Source organism: Carlito syrichta, unplaced genomic scaffold (assembly GCF_000164805.1).
Source record: "Carlito syrichta isolate Samal-C Ts95f unplaced genomic scaffold, Tarsius_syrichta-2.0.1 Scaffold315847, whole genome shotgun sequence".
Lineage (NCBI taxonomy): Eukaryota > Metazoa > Chordata > Mammalia > Primates > Tarsiidae > Carlito > Carlito syrichta.
In genome coordinates this window covers 1,136,937-1,141,804 of record NW_007259943.1, presented here as the reverse complement: position 1 = coordinate 1,141,804, position 4,868 = coordinate 1,136,937, and the positions used below count along the sequence as shown (strand labels likewise).

General features: G+C 41.0%; 1 pseudogene; it reads left to right on the top strand.

The window, feature by feature from the left end:
* Positions 1-1,845: 1,845 nt before the first annotated feature.
* Positions 1,846-2,689, top strand: LOC103276026 (annotated as a pseudogene).
* The last annotated feature ends 2,179 nt before the right edge of the window (positions 2,690-4,868 follow it).

Sequence of the window (4,868 nt, the reverse complement as noted above, 5' to 3'; positions counted from 1 at the left end):
CAAATGTTTTTTCCCATTCTGTGAGCTGTCTCCCTGCTCTCTTGGTGGTTTCTTTTGTTTTGCAGAAGCTATTCAGTTTGATGAGGTCCCACTTGTCTATCTTATTTTTAAGGTATGGTCATTTAAGGTTCTGAATAGGTATTGATTGCCAGTTCCATTTTCATAAGGGTGGTTCCTGCATTTTCTAAGATTCTTTTAGTTTGAGGTTTTATGTTTAGGTCTTTGATTCATTTAGAGTTAATTTTTGTGTATGGTGATAGGTAGGGGTCCTGTTTCAATCTTCTGCATGTGATCAGCCAGTTTTCCCAGTACCATTTACTGAATAGGTTCTCCTCTCCTCAGTGGTTGTTGGAGATTTTGTCAAAGATGAGTTGGTTGAGAAATTGAGACTTTGCTTCCAGAATTCCTATCCTGTTCCATTGGTCTATGTGCCTGTTCTGATTACTATAGCCTTATAGTAAAGTTTGAAGTCTGGAAGTGTGATGCCTCCTGCTTTGTTTCTTTTGCTAAGGATTGTTTTGGCTATTCATGGTCGTTATGTTTCCATATGAGTTTCTGTATTGCCATTTCCAGGTCTGAGAAGAATGATGTTCGTCACTTAATGGGTATTGCATTGAATCTGTAGATTGCCTTTGATAGGATGGACATCCTAACAATGTTGATTCTTCCTGTCCATGAGCATGGAATATTTTCCCATTGATTTGTGTCTTCTTGGATTTTTTTGAGCAGCGTTTTGTAGTTTTCATTGTAAAGGTCTTTCACTTCTCTAGTTAGGAAGATGCTGAGGTGTTTCATTTTTTGTGTGTGGATATTGTGAATGGGATTGTGCTTTTAATTTGGGTCTCTGCCTGCTTGTTGTTGGTGTATAGGAATGCAACTGTCTTTTGCATGTTTATTTTGTACCCTGAGACTTTGCTAAAGTCCTTTATCAGTGCAAGCAGGTTTTTGACAGATTCTCTTGGATTTTCAAGGTATAGGATCATATCATCAGCAAAGAGGGATAACTTGACTTCCTCTTTTCCTATTTGAACACCCCTGATTTCCTTCTCTTGTCTAATTGCCGGAGCTAGGACTTCCAATACAATGCTGAATAAGAGGGGTGAGAGTGTCTGGTTCCAGTTTTCGGGGGAAATGTTTCCGGTTTCTATTCATTTAGCAATATGTTAGCTGTGGGTTTATCATAGATGACACTTACTATTTTGAGGTATGTTCCTTCTATACCTAGGTGTTTGAGGGTTTTTATTATGAAGGGATGCTGGATTTTACCAAGAGCTTTTTCTTCATCTAATGATACAATCATATGGTTCTTGTTTTTACATCTGTTCATGTATTGAATTTCATTTATGGTCTTGCGAATGTTGAACCAGCCCTGCATCCTGGGGATGAAGCCTACTTGGTCATGGTGGATGATTTTTGAGATGTGTTGTTGGATCCTATTTGCTAGAATCTTGTTGAGGACTTTTGCATCTATGTTCATTAGGAATATTGGCCTGTAGTTCTCTTTTTTTTTTTTGGATCTTTACCCAGTTTGGGTATCAGTGTGATATTACCTTCATAAAATGATTTGGGGAGAATTCCATCTTTCTCAACTGCCTGGAATACTTTCAATAGGATTGGTACCAGCTCCTCCTTGCACGTTTTGTAGAATTCTGCTAGAAAGCCATCTGGTCCAGGTTTTTTTTTTGTTTTTTTTGTTTTGTTTTCTTTTTGTAGGTAAAAGAAATCCTCATATCTTAATGTGGGCTTCTGGGGATCAATCTTTCTGATTCTTTCAATTAGATAATTAGTGGTTGGATACACTGTGGCATGTTAAAATTTTAAAGTTGCTCTTTCCCAACCTTCAAGATGGCGGATGAAAAAATTGAAAAGCTGGATACTAAGCAGAAGAAACCTGAAGCCAAGAAGGCTGATGCTGGTGGCAAGGTGACAAAGGGTAAGCTCAAGGCAGAAAAGCTGATGAAGGGGAAGACCCACTGCAGTCAAAATCCTGTCCTCATCCAAGGAATTGGAAGATATTCCTGATCTGCTATGTATTCCAGGAAGGCCTTGTACTCAGCAGCTAAACCCAAGGTTGAAAAAGAAAAAAAGGAGAAGCTTCTTACAAAACCAGTTGATGGCGACAAGAATGGTGGTACCCGAGTGGTTAAACTTCGCAAAATACCTAGATATTATCCTACTGAAGATGTGTCTTGAAATCTGCTATGCCAAGGTAAAAAGTCCTTCAGCCAGCACGTTAGAAAACTGTAAGCCAGTATCACTCCTGGGACCATCCTGATCATCCTCACTGGACACCACAAAGACAAGAGGGTGGTTTTCCTGAAGCAACTGGGCAGTAGCTTGTTACTTGTGACTGGACCTCTGATCCTCAATCGAGTTCCTCTGAGAAGAACACACCAGAAATTTGTCATCGCCACCTCCACAAAAATTGATATCAGCAATGTGAAGATCCCAAAACATCTTACTGATGCTTACTTTAAGAAGAAGAAGCTGCAGAAGCCCAGGCACCAGGAAGGTGAGATCTTCGACCCAGAAAAAGAGAAATATGGGATGACAGAGCAGCGCAAGATTGATCAGAAAGTTGTGGAATTGTAAGTCTTACCAAAAATCAAAGCTGTTCCTCAGCTCCGGCTACCTGCAATCTGTGTTTGCCCTGACAAATGGTGTTTATCCTCACAAACTAGTGTTCTAAATTTCTTTAAAAGAACCTAATTAAAGAACTGATAACATTTAAGAAAATTTTTAAGTTATTTGAGCAGGTAGCTATTCATAAATTGCACAGCTGTGAATCAGAAGAGGTTTGGGGCCCTACCAAAGTAGCATGAGGTCTTTATGAGTGAATGCAGAAGCAGAGCAATGAAATCATCTGATTGAGCTGAGTGTGGTGGCTCACACCTGTAATCCCAGCACTTTGGGAGGCTGAGGCAGGAGGATTGCTTGAGCCTAGAAGTTTGAGACCAGTCTGAGAAACAAAGTGAAACTTCGTCTCTATGAAAAATTAAAATTACATAAATTAGTGCAGCATAGTGGTGCATGCTTGTGGTCCCAGCTAGTCGGGAGACTGAGGCAGGAGACTTGCCTAAGTCCAGGAGGTCGAGGCTGCAGTGAGCCATGACCATGCCACTGAACTCCAGCATGGGAAACAGAGTGAGACCCTGTCTCAAAAGAAGAAGTAGAAAAGAAGGAAGAGGAGGAGGAGGAAGAAGAGAAGGGGAGGAAGAGGAAGAAGAGAAGGAATAATAATGATCCGATTGGCTAAAGCTTGAGCAATTGCCTTATTTGGACTATTCCAGCGAGAAGTTCAAGACAATACACTTTTCCTCTCTCATAGATGGTTCCTGGAGCCAGTGGAAGAACTGAGACAAACTATTCAACCTTCTATCTAGTTGTCTGAGATATTTTAGCGGATGTTTTTAAACAAAACAAGAAATGTATTTCCTCTTCATAAATCAATGCATAAATATATAAACAAAGTAAGAGAAATGCACTGGCTACAGAGACAGTTATGATTCTAAGTTGCTTTTTCTTGTTGACTTTGGGCAAATGATTTAATTTTTGTGAGTCTCGGCATTTATTTTTCAAATCTTCAGTTTCCCTACTCACTTATGAAGATAGTATGCTGGGCATGATAAGCCCAACATATACTTTGTATCCAGTGCTTATTACCATCATTGCATAGCAGGGATTGCCTTAATCTGCTCTGGTAACAAAATACCATATACTCAATGGCTTGACTAACAGAAATTTGTTTTCATTTTTATTTTTTTGAGTCAGGGTCTCACTCTGTCACCCAGGCTGGAGTGCAGGGTTACTGAGAGCAGGTTTCTCACTTTGTCCTCATATGTCTTTTTCTCATGTGCATAGGGGGTAGTGAGGGGAAGAGAGATAGGGAGATGGGGGGGAGAGAGAGAGAGAGAGAGATTTCTCCCTCTTCTTATAAGGCTACTCATCCCACCATGAGAACCTCACCCTCATATCCTAATCTAATCCTAATTAATCTATCCAATCTAAACCAAAGTCCCCATCTCCAAATCTCCAAATCCTATTACATAAGAAGACTCTGTAGAAATATAATTTACAACCTTATCTTGATCTCCCCAAAGCCCGAAAACAAATTTTGTTTATAAGAAGTTGCAAATAAAAGAGAGAGAGAGAGAGAGACAGGTTGAAGGTGTTTATCATCTTTCTCTCTCAAGGCCCAACTACAGTTATAGGGAAAAAATCGCAAAGACATAAGCAACCAAAAAACCCCCAAAATAATCCAGGCATGGCGGCTCATACCTATAATTCTAGAACTTTGAGAGTCCAAGGAGGGAGTATCACTTGAAGCCAGGAGCTTGAGACCAGTTTGGGTGACACAGCGAGACCCAGTCTCTATAAAAAAAAAGAATAAAAAAATTAGTCTGGTGCGGTGGCAAGCACCAGCAGTCCTAGCTACCTGGGAGGCTGAGGCAGGAAGATCACTTGAGCCCAGGAGCTGGAGGTTGCAGTGAGCTGTGATCACCCCCCTGCACTCCAGCCTGGGAAACAGAGTGAGATCCTGCCTCTAAAAACAACTACAAACGGCAACAAACCAGGTGATATCCAGGGTTAAGATTTGTCAAAATGTTGTACAATGAGAAGTAGATGGAGACCTGGAGCTCAATTTAGCAAAGGAGAAGAATCTGCTGATCGCGAGAGGGACACTGATGAGTAGAGGCCCACGAGAGTGGACATCGGCAGGCAAGAGGCTTATAGCAGGGAGGAGAGCTTTGCAGGCACCAAGGGACTGGGTTGAGAGAGTCTTCCCCCAGGCATCCAGGATGAGCAATGAAGCAGCCTGACCCTCTTCTGAAGGCCAATCAGAGCAAATAGTTTGAAAATACTGTGAT